General features: G+C 55.5%; 1 protein-coding gene across 4 annotated transcripts in view; it reads right to left on the bottom strand.

The window, feature by feature from the left end:
• Positions 1-12,042, bottom strand: part of ZNF609 (zinc finger protein 609) — a 68,153-nt gene extending 56,111 nt beyond the window's left edge. For 2 of the 4 annotated variants that reach the window (XM_062625748.1, XM_062625749.1), the window contains exon 1: positions 11,859-12,041. The gene's annotated coding sequence lies outside the window, so the exon portion shown is untranslated. Of the gene's footprint in view, positions 1-11,858 lie in introns of all 4 variants that reach the window. The other 2 variants (XM_062625752.1, XM_062625750.1) reach the window with 2 other exon arrangements.
• Positions 12,043-12,138: the final 96 nt, after the last annotated feature.

Genomic DNA, 12,138 nt, shown 5'->3' with positions numbered 1-12,138 from the left:
CATCCACCCTACAGACGAGGCGTTGAGGGAGCTCCGGCTCAGCTAATGCAGAGGGAAGGGAACCGCAAACAGGACAGACGAGAACACGCTGGATTTGCAAGTGGAGGAAAGGCACATCGAGCCAGAGTGGGGCAGGGAGCTCACGAGGTGCAGCTGCTGAGGGACCAGGGCAGGAACAGGCCCTTTCCAGCCTGGGCCTGAAGGTGGGACCTGATACACAATCGGGTGTGTGTGTGTGTGTGTGTGTGTGTGTCCCTGAACATCATCACATCATCCACTGCACAGGGCTCTACAGCACAAACCCCCCTCCCTCAAACTCCCATCCCGATTCCCCATTTCTCCAAAGAGCCACTCTTGCAGGCTCAATCTCTGCAGCCAGAGGAGTATTTTGGGTCCCTCATCCAAGCAAGACCCCCACAGGGGCCTGCCATGTCACTGTGATTTTGAGTGGATGAGGACCCCTGGCTACCACAGCCCCATGGCCCAGAGAAGGAGGTCTCTTTTCCACCACCTGGTTTGCCCAAGCTGGAAAAGTGCCGGGTGCCGTCCAGATCCTCCCCGTTCCCCTCCCAGGTGGGGGTAATACCACCACAAGTCACAGCATCTCAGAGAACAGACTGAGGAGATTGATTCAGCTCTAAACGCATCCTTCCCCTTACCTCCTGCCACGGCAGGATTGATCCCCGCGCTACATGAAAAGCATGTGCTCACTTGTTGGCCTGGAGACCTGCCAACAAAGCATTTTAAGAGCAGTCCTGGAGCGCAGATCCTACAAGGAGACAGCTTTCTGCTTGGGAATGCTGCACACACACAGCACCAGACATGAATAATTCAGCTCCATTAGGTGCCGAGACCTCTACAATCCGCATCTAGGGGCTGGGATGGAGCCAAGCATATTAAGAGACAAACCTGAAAGTTCACTTTGGAACTGCAAACACACCTAGAGAAAGCTATTCAAACAGAAGAGCTCACCTTCGAAAGGGAGCGAGGAAACCGCACGAGCCCGCGGCTCTTTGTGCTAAAGCATGTGCAGGATGCTGGGCACTGAACCCACCGAGCCCGCACCGCCCCAGCCTTTCCTGCCGGGTACTGCAGGCCAAGAAACCAAACTGGGGCAGGACTGAACGCCCAAGGGCAACGAGCTGCAGAAGAAAGCTCTTCTGGCAGCAAGCAGCCCACACGCAGGGAGCCTGTCTCATACCCATGTGCTCCAGCCTGCAGCGCTCCAGGATCAGCCTCTGGTGGCTTCCAGACATGACCGACTGCAATTTTCACCCTGATTAACTTTCAGGAATGCCCGCAAGAAGGAGCAGTGAAGACGATGGGGGGGGGGGGAGGAATCTCCAGGATGCAGCATTTCCTCTGGCGGGGCACAAGGCAGGGAGCAGAGGGTTTCAGTAAGATGCTCTGGAGCAACCGTGGAAGCAAACAGACCCTTCCGCTCCCTTCCCCGGGGAGGCAAAGGCCGCTGAGGCAGAGACCCATGGAAGAGCTGCTGGCCCCCACCACTTGCCGAGACCCCGAAGGGCTCCCCAGGAGCCGTGGCACGAGGGGCCGCAGCAGCGGGGCCCGTCCCCCAACCTGCTGCCTCCCCACGACATCCCTTTTTGTTTCCTTTCCCGACTAAAGCAGGCCGGGGCGGGGGGGCCGCGCTGCTGCTCCCGCTCCCCGCTCGGCTCCTACCGCCGCATTTATAATCCCCCAGCTGGGCTTGTTTGGGTTGGATTTTTGTTAAGTAACTCCCATGTCTTTTCTGCAGATTTCTTTTTAAGATGTTCCTCTCTTTCCCCGCCCCCTCTCTCCAGAGATGGGGGAGAGAAAAGAGAGATGTTGAACGCGAGCCAGCTGGCACGCACGGGAGGAGACGGAGAAATCTGCACAAAGGAGCTTCCTCACTCACTTGCTGCTTTCAGCTCAAGAAATGGCACAGGGGAGGAGGGTCTGCTCTACCCCATACATCAGTCAAGCCGTTAGCAGACAAAGGAGATTTACCATGACACCCTCCAGAACTGCCACCCAACGGGGGCAGGATCCCCCCACCGCCTCCCCCCGGCGGGAGGCCGAGCTGTTGCAAAACACGCAGAGGCACAGGGCTTCCAAACAAGCTGTTCCATGTGGAATCCAGCGAGATGTGAATGGAGGAGCCGCGCTCCCGCCTCCCGCTCGCACAAGATGCCGGGAGAGCTCCGGTGGCTCCCGGGGCCGAGCAGGACGGCGCCGGCACGCTGCCAGCGGGAGACGGCGGAGCCCAATTTGAATAAAATGGAGCCACCCTGCTTTTTTTAATATGGAGGTGCACCCCGCCAGGACTACAGCTTCCAGCATGCACCGCGGCGGAGCGCAGCCCGGCGCCACAAACTTGAGCCGGGACTCCCAAGTTTCCATAGGCTGAGCCTTGACACTGGGGATGAACCTGACACGGGGCAGCGCTCGAGCCGTGAGTCATTTGTTGGCATTCTTGAGAAAAGCCTGAAATATTTCAGTGCAGGCATTCCAAAAGCAGGACAGACGAGGTCACTGGAAGAGGCTGGAGAGGGACCAGCATGATCCAGCCTGAGCAGCAGGCCAGGGAGGTGATCCTGCCCCCCTAACTCTGCTCTCATGAGACCCTGCTTGCAGCAATGTGTGCAGTTCTGGTGTCAACATAAGAAGGCCATGGAGCTGTTGGAGCAAGTCCAGAGGAGGCCACGAGGATGATCAGGGACTGGAGCACCTCCTGTATGAAGGCAGGCTGAGAACATTGGGGCTGTTCAGCCTGGAGAAGAGAAGCTGCGTGGAGACCTCAGAGCAGCCTTCCAGTATCTGAAGGGGGCTATAAGGATGCTGGGGAGGGACTCTTCATTAGGGACTGTAGTGACAGGACAAGGGGAGATGGGCTCAAACTGAAACAGGGGAAGTTCAGGTTAGACATTAGGCAGAAGCTCTTCCCTGTGAGGGTGCTGAGGCGCTGGCACAGGGTGCCCAGAGAAGCTGTGGCTGCCCCATCCCTGGCAGTGTTCAAGGCCAGGTTGGACACAGGGGCTTGGAGCAAGCTGCTCTAGTGGAAGGTGTCCCTGCCCATGACAGGGGGTTAGAACTGGATATCTTAAGGTGCTTTCCAACCCAAACCATTCTATGATTCTATGGAGGAAGATGGGAGAGGTGCGCAAAATCCTTTTTCATGCAGGGGTGGCCAGGCAGTCAGTCACCCTACCTGGATTTACCAGATTTATCAGCCACTACAACCACTTGTTACCAAATACACACGCAAGCGTCAACCTCACATTCCTCATCAGTCAAAAGATGCAGCTCAGATCAAAACTCAATCTCACGTCTACCCCCATGTGCTCATGACCTTCAAACACAATCTTTACAGCAACACCCAGCAAGGCCGTGGCATGCAAAGTTCACCAAAACTGTAGATACAAGATGAGAGCAGATCTCAGCTCGGCTGTGTCTGAGGAACGTGCTTCAACAGATTAGCTAACACTCCGTGCTTGCTTCTTACTGACACTCCTTTCACCTCGATACCAAATAGGCATTGAGAAACTCATTCTACACCTGAAAACCCAACATACTTGAACACAGCTCGACAGCAAAGTTGTCCTCGCCAGAACCCCTTACTTCCCTCAACATCCAAACCCATCACTGACACACAAGGCTCACAAAAAGGAGGAAACATTTCAGCCCTTCCTTTATACCACAAAATGTGGAAAATTGGAACAAGTTCCTCTTTAATCCTCCCAACACTCTTGGAAGTGTCATCACCAAAGTCCCAGTTTCTCATTTGTTCATGCCTCAGGACCCCACAGCTCTTCAGATTTACAATGATTTGATTTTTGAAGCCTCTCAACCCTTGCATTTTTTTCAAGCTCCAACCTCTGTACTGAATAAAGCACGGCTCCGTTTTCTCTGCCAAAACACAAGTCCAGAGCTCCAGATTTCAAGAAAACTAATGGTGAGAGAAACATCACTCAAGGGCAGGGTCCTCAGCTCAAGCAGGAGGACCATCAACACCTACAGACCTACAGGAAGGCACCACACTTCATTCTGTTCCCAAGGACAGAAGGCAAATGTCACCTCAGCACATCTGCCTACTGGAGTTACTTTTCCAGTAGGAAGCTGAGCAAGCACCACCATTACACACAGGCGTGAACATACGTGTCAACACGACTCAAGTCACAGAATGTAGAGCAGACCAGGTTGGAAGGGACCCTGAAAGGTCACCTGGTCCAGCCTTTCGTGGGAAAGGGAGCCCTGGTGAGACCATCCACTGTCCTGCCCAGTCACATCTTGAGAACCTCCAGCACTCTGCCGTGCCCCTGAGGAGGCTGTTCCAGTGAATGGTTGTTCTCACTGCAAACATTTCTTTCTTACATTGAGATGAAACTGCTCTCAGTGCAACCTGTATCCTCTGCCCCCTGACTTCCCCCTGGGGCTCCTTGTGAAGAGAGAGCCTTCACCCCCTTCATAGCTGCCCTCTAAGTCCAGCAGCTCGCCTGCATGCACAGACCTCCTGCCAAGCACGGGACAGGTTTGCAGGAGTACCAAGCACAGCAAGGGTTGCTGAGTGTTGCTCCAGCTCTTCATTAGAGCTCTCACAGCACTGTCCTGTGCGAGGCATGACCCCTTCCCAGGTCTCTCTGCTGCAGAGATGAGCAGAGAGCAGCAAGGCTAAGGCTTGGCTGTGCCTGTGAACACTGGCTCATGCAAAACCGGGTAGAATTCTTCCAGCAAGCATGACCTCAGAGACTTCAAAATCTCTGACAGCTGAAAACAGCCAAGAGTTTTCTCAGCAACCCCAGCACTCAGATCTACATCCGTAAGCACAAACTGGTACCCAGCACTCTGAATGTTCAGCTGTGCTGGGAAAGAGGAACTGAAAACCCCCACATGCATGGGAGAAAAAGCATTCAGTGGGTAAAATAACAGAGCCAGCTTCCTTCCTGCAAGCCTCGCTCTCAGATCTATCCTGAATTAGGGAATCCCAACAGGGATTCACCCCTCACCATTGTGCCTGCACACTGGAACACACCACCATGTAATTGCCACGCCCAGACGTGCATGTGATGGTTTAACAGTAACACAGCCTCATCTTCACCCAAAACCTGCATCTCCGCTCGCCCCGTGACCCCCACCCGCCACCCTGCAGCACACAGCACCCAGTGGGTGCCACGGGAGCGAGGAGGCACCACCACAGGGTTTGGCTGCTGAAGGCTGACACACAGGCCGCTGGTGGCTGCATGGTGGCAAAGGCAGAAGCAACCCTGTATGCGATAACCTGCCACGATTCAAGCACTTCAGGCGAGTCCAAGCCAGACAAGCTGGTGCACTACGGCTCAGGGCAGGCGCTGCCGGCAGCACCAGACATGGCCCCAGTGCTCCCCTACCAACACAGAGCCCATTCCTGTTGAACCCAGCCAGCCATGCTGCTGCTGCTGCTGCCTGCTGCCAAAAATAACATTAAATACTCCAAATGGGACAGCTGAGGAAATCAGTTTGGCACCGAGCTCTGCATCACGATGCTTCCCACAGGGACAAACCCGGGGGTTGACGGTCCCTCGAGCAGAGCTGGCTTCCACCAGGGAAGTGGAGCAGCCGTGCGATTTAAAAACCACTCTGGTTACACACTTGCAGAAGTGAACTGATTTACGAGGGACTTAAGATACCTGAATTGGTGGCCTGTCCTCACACACAATCTAGAAGGGCGTACAGAATACGTAAAAATAACCAAAAAAGGCTTACAAATTCCAGATAAAGCCCCGTGCAGGCTGGAAGATTGCCAGCAGCCTGAGAGAGTCAGCAGTGGGAGGAAGCAGCAAGATGGATGTGACCAGGAAAGATCCCTGAAGCATCAGTCACGGAGACAGGAAGAAAGAAGAGCTGGCGAAGACCAACAACAACCAACAGGCATAAATAACTGCTGGAGTAAGTGCCGGAAACAAGGAGCTCGCCCTTTCCCCCTGTGCCCAGCACCATCAGCGGGGCTGCACAAAGGCACCCACACTCTTGGCAGCAGCCTCAGCTCCTGGCATTGGTGGGAGCAGGCATCCAGAGCAGGCACCTCTGGCCCAGCCATGCGTATGTACACTTCCCTTACAGGGCTTTAGAGGCGGAGAGGCTCCATCCCTCAGTCCTGCGGTAATCCCAGTCCAAAACTGAGGCTCTCCCAGTTGCAGCCACATGTGCTTCCAATGAGGATCACACTCCATGGAAGTACAGGAAAGGAAAAGCATCGGCTGCATCAGCAGATGCAGGGAGGCTCCGTGGTGAAGTCAATGTCTCGGTTCTGCCTTCTTCATCCAAAGGCAGAGTGATGCCCAGTTGAACAGCATCCTCCCAGCCACAGCCCTCCCTGAGCAGCAGAGGGGTACACAGCAGTGCAAGACAGAGGGGATGGACAGATGCTCACTTGCTCCCAAGGAAGGGAGAGCTGCTGGGCTTTGTTTTCTTTTAGAAGAGCACACAGGCAGCCTTGGCCACTTCCCAGGCTTCAGAAGAGGACAAGCATCTCTCCACGGCTCCAGAAATGAAGGATCCGCCACTTCACCTATTAATGCCTTTAATTCCCTTCATTCAATAACCAATTAGGGCACCTTGGCTACATGAGCGAAGGCCTGATTTGCAGCAGAATGAAGACTGTAGATGCTGCTGTAATCTCTCTTGCTGTCAAACCATCAGCCTGGGAACACTTGGGGGAAAACCCAACCAGGCTGCGAAGTAAAGGAGGAGAGGAGGCGTACACAGACAGGGACAAATGCAAGCAGAGCGAGTGCCATGCCAAGAAATCCCTTTTTTTATTTCCTGGGAGGGATAATAAATAGGTGTATTTCACAGATTAATAAAGCACATTTGCAGAGCTATGATATACATCAGAAAGTTGCTAATTCACGCTAATGACCCATTGCAAATTGCTGAATTTTGTGAATTAGCCAGCATGGAAAGGAATACAATAAACCCTGCAAGAACCATGCATCAAAGTTTACAGGGCTGCTTTTGGTGGTCGTAGCTCACTTTTAATTACTTGTGGCAATAGGTACAGGGAAAGGCACAGATTAGACATGAAACCCATAAAAAATACACAGGAAATCTTCAGGATAAGGGACTTCACCATGGCATCAGCTAGTAAGTCTCTGGGGAAGGAGCAGGGATTCTCCTGGAGATTACCAAGACTCTACCTCTTCAGTTGAGCTCAGGGTGGTTAACATTGGCTAAGTCATTACACACCTCATTTTCACTCCTTTAAGAACTGCAAAGCTGACTCCCGGAGCCACTCCTTCTCCTGCTGCAGAAGCACCTGAAGAACAAATTTGGCCTGGCAAATTCATCAAAAACACTCTCAAATTTATTAAAAACATTTACTGATGACATTTTGCTATCACAAAATCGGTGCAGCCACACAAAGAGATGAGACACCACACGGGAGGCAGCACTGTACACAGGTACCAATGTTCCAGCCCTCGGCAGAGTGGCCGAGGAGGCCACAAACAGCACAGAGGGAAAATGCAATGCCACAAAACCCTCCTGCATCCACAACGTGCTCGGGAAAGGAGCAGCGTAAAGGGACAACATTATCTTCCCTTTTCCTTTCTTTTTTCACACTATAAACACGGAAATGATTTGTAGAAGTTGAGCATTTAACGTTTAAATACAAAATATCAAGATTCTCCTGAAATCATCCTTATTCATGCACAAAAAAGGACTCGCAGCCTTTCATACCCTCTCTCCACACACCCCCCTCACACAACATCTGAGCTGACGCTCAAGCAGCTACGTCAGTAATTTTTGTGCATGTGAAGGACACTCAGCTGCAGCAAAAGCAAAGCAACCTCTTGGTTTCATCTCAAAACCTGATTTTTCACCAAAACCCAGCAGGAAAATAGGTACTTCCTTTGAGAAATTATATAATTCAAAAAACACAAATTACAGAAGCAACTAGAGCCACAGAGCAAGTTTCCCAGACAGGCAGCCATTCCCTCATTTCTTTACTGTAGGATTGTCGGAGTAAAACCTTACTCCTTCCTCTGAAACACATCACACCACAAGGCACTGATCCTCCAGGAGCAGCAGGAAAAAGCATTTTCAATGTAATTGTGTGGCAAAAGAAGCCACATCCCAGTGGCATTTTTCCCTTCCCTAAAAGCAAGCAGCACCCCGTCCCTTTCTGAGCCAACCCGCCGCAAGCAGCCCAGCTGCTGTGGGGTGGCCAAAGCCCCAGCTCTGTAGCTATATGTGGCCACCAATGAGCTCCCAGGGCAGCCACGAGCTCTGAGACGGCTCACCTACGCACCCTTGATCTTACAGAGCCCTTCACACCCACATGAGCTCCTCAACATACCCCCGACACCCCAAAACGCAGCTGAAGCCAGGCACTCCCATGCAATGGCATCATCCTCCCTCCGGCCTCTACCACCACAGCACAAGCATCCAAATGATGACCTTCCTCAACAAGTGGCCAAAGTCCACTCTGCCCATACCCAGAGCCCAACACACCTGAGCTGTGCCCAGGAGCAGAAGAGACATCATGGGAGAGCTGTGGACAGCCCAGGCCACCTCCAGGTGCTTCGGGGACTTTGGTGCTTCTCAAAACATCTCTCCACCAACCACAGTCAGCTGCCAAGAAATACAGGGCAGGTTTGGGAACAGACCTGTGACTCTCACGGCCAGCCTAGAGGCTGGGAAACATGGGTCCATACCCTGCAGCAAGCCTGCAAAGATCAACACAGATCTCCTTCTGAACTTGGTGGGAAACTACCCCAACTCCTGCAGACTACCCAAGGCCGACCTGCTTGCTGTGCTGCCTGTGTACAAGTGACCGAGCACAGTTAAACTGTCACCAGCCCCTGGCAAGGTCACCTGCAGCTTCACCTCCTTTCTGTGGGGAGCCAGCATGTGACGTCAGGTCCTTGGCCCCGGCTGGGGAAACAGCCAGAAGCACCAGTGTCAGCACTCAAAGGGCATAGCTGCACTCGCCCACCGCCACACATCCCCAGAGCAGCATACCTGGGACCAGAAATACCATCTTATTTACATAGTACTCCAGATAAAGGGGACAAAGAGGCTTATTGCATTACATCTGGGGCTGGTATTGCATCAGCGCCCACAGGCCCTAATCCGAATGGGAGCCCTGCCACACAGGGTGCAGCAGGATGGCAGCGAGGCGCATCCCTGCTTCCGGCCCACCCAAGGTCAAGAGCAACACATAGAGCCCAGCTCCCTCCACAAACAAGCAGGGAAAGATCCCATTTTTAGCCAGCACACACACAGGAGATACCAAGTAAACCACAGTGTCAGGCATGACATACAGTTCTGGTCCCCAACCACCTTTCCATCGTGGCTGAGCCCCAGGAATACGATCCACAGGTCTCCAGCCTCCGCTATGGCATGGACACGGCTCATGGACATCAACTTTGTCTCAGGGGAAGTGCTAGAAAAATGAGGCAGCTTCTGGGTTTCTTTTAATTGATGCAATTCAAATTAAAAAGATACTGTAAATATAATCTGGAGGCAAATTTGGATTCTCAATTCAAACATGGCCCAGTTCTCAAAGAGAGTAAACCAGACGAAGCCAACTCTGGTCCTTCCTTCTTGTTCATCCATAATAAAGACACACAAGCTGTTAGGGGGCTCCAAGACAGCGGGAGAACCCCTCACCCGCCTGTACACTTTGCGGGCCCTTTCCTCCTGAAAAAGGCATGTTTTCAGCTGGCCTAACGATTTAGAAGGAAGCAGTTCTGGAGGTGGCAGAAGCAGATGCTGTGCCTGTGTTGTCCTGCGAGTCGGGTGCAGCGAGCACGAGAGGACTTTGCAACCTTGCAACTGCAGGGGAGGAGATGATTTGCAGCTGGCACATGGTCCGTGGCATGGGGCTGCAGATGGATGAACGCCCCTTACTCACAGCAGCCCCCCCCCCCCAACAAAAATAACATCGTTTTGGGGGCACACAGAGGGCAACCTGGGCGATAACACCCGTACTGAGTCCCCTCCGCACACACACATGTACGCAGCAGCCCCTCCAGCTGACGAGCAGCCTAATGGCGACTCACACACACAACACACAGACCCTCCACTGGAAACCGAGCCCAAGCACCCGGCTTGGAGAAAGAAGAGAAAAGCAGCCCCGTGTACCGGCCATACTCAATTACAGATCATTACAACTTGCCTGATAATTCATTTCCTCTGGTGGCTCAAACTGGCTCGCAGCCCCTGTCCTGAACACAAGGCCAATTTAGGTGAAACATTAAATCCTTGTCCTTTTGCACCACTGAGACAGCCGCGCTCCCGGCGCTGTGCACATCGCCCTTCCTCAGCAAGCTCTACCCCATGGGAGAGAAGAAACCCTTGCTGGCTGAACGAGGGCACAAAAAGGCAAAGATTTTCATTTCGAGACTGAGTCGGCTTCGCAATAATAAATTATAAATTATTTCTGGTCAAGAGCTAATCAATAAAATACGCTGAGTGGATTTTTCGAGTGCCGTGCATGTGCGGTCGCGTACTGCCAACAAAGGGCTAGAAATGTGCAGCATAATCCGATGCTGGAGTCATTGCACAAAACGTGGAAATTGGTTTCCTGAGGATGTCCAGGCAAGGAAGGCAGCGAGCCCCCGTCATGCCGGAGCCCGAAAGCCTGCCCCGATGCCAGCATCCTCAATTCTTCTGGAGTGGGGGGAAAAAAAGGGCCTGTGAGCTCTTCAGTGCGTGCCACACGAACGTGTGTGTCTCACACCTCCCCTGAGGGCAAGGCCCTTCCCAGAAAGGGGGAAAAAGGAAAGGAAAAATAAAAGAAGAGGGCTGCTGGGAGATGGAGGACAGCCAAGTCTCACAGACCAGACCTGAACCTGTGACCTTCCCCGTGTACACAACGGGCGGGAGAGCCCCGGGCAGGAGCAGCGTCCTCGCCTCGCCTCTCCTCTCCTTTCACCCGCAGCCTTTATGGGACGCCTCGGCCACGTTGTCACTGCCGGTGTCACCCCGGGACCGGCCCCACGGCCCGGCCCTCAGGGGGCTCCAAGGGCGGCCGCGCGGGGACACCGTCGCAAAGGGGCCCCAATGGGCCCTCTCCAAAGAGGGGCTGGGGCCGGAGCAGCTCTGCCCCACTTAAATGCCTCTGGGGAAATGTAATCCTCCCTGATCTGTGCCCAGCACACCCCGCGAGGGGCTGCGTTCCCCACGCTGGCACCCCAGGTCCCCCAAGTCCCCTGCACAGCGACAGGGGGTCACAAGGGGGAGAACCCCCCATTCCCCACCCCAGCCCCGACTCCCACCTCAAAACCTGCCGCGGCGGTGACTCCACACACGGGGACCCCCCCCTCACCCACCGCAGCTTCGAGGGCTCCGCGAAGCCCCCCAAACGGTGGGACCCGCGGGGACCAGCCCGACCCCCCCCGCAGCTGGGAGCACCCGCACACAGTGATCCCGCATCACACCGCCCGGCGGGGGGGACACGGCCCAGCCGGCCCGTGGTGCCCCGGCACCCTGCGTCCCTGGGGGGGACCCGACCGCACCGGCCCCGACACCCGGGGGGCGCGGGGGTGTCTGTGCCCGACGGCCCCGGAGCTGGACGGGCCGCACAGCCCCGTCCGGCGGCCACGGAAGGACGGCCCCGGCCGCGGGGGGGGGGGGGGGGGGCACACCGGGCGGGGGAAAGCGGACGAGGGGGGGGCGGGTCCCGGCACCAACGGCCGCGGGGAAGGCCCCAACGGTCACCGGGAGGGGGGAACCCGGGCCGCAACTGCTGCGGGGGGCGGCGACCCCGGCACAACGGTCACGGGGAGGGGGGGGGCGGGCCGGGCCCAACGGCCGCGGGGGATCCTGAACCGACACCTCCCACACACACACCCGGCCGGGGCGCCTCGGGGCCGGGCCGGGCCCGCACTCACCCGGCTCCGCTCCCGTCCCGGGCGGCCCTAAGTGTCCTCCATGAGGCCGCCTGGCCGCTCCTCCGCTCCGCCGGCACTAAGGGCCGGCCGCCGCGGCCGCCATGCCACCCGCGCCTGTGGGCCGCGCCGCGCCGCGCAGGCCGCGCCGGGGTCCGCCTGCCGGGCGGGGCGGCAGGGGTGGCAGGGGCGGGCGCTCGGCTCCGCTCGTAACCGCTCGGCTCTGCTCGGCTCCGCCCGCCCGGCTTCGCTCGGCTCGGCCCGGCTCCGTTCGGCTCTGCTC

This window comes from Pezoporus occidentalis, unplaced genomic scaffold (assembly GCF_034315485.1).
Source record: "Pezoporus occidentalis ecotype Australia unplaced genomic scaffold, CSIRO_AGI_Poc_V1 ctg282, whole genome shotgun sequence".
Lineage (NCBI taxonomy): Eukaryota > Metazoa > Chordata > Aves > Psittaciformes > Psittacidae > Pezoporus > Pezoporus occidentalis.
Note: the sequence above shows the minus strand (reverse complement) of the source record. Positions and strands in the feature narration are given on the sequence as shown.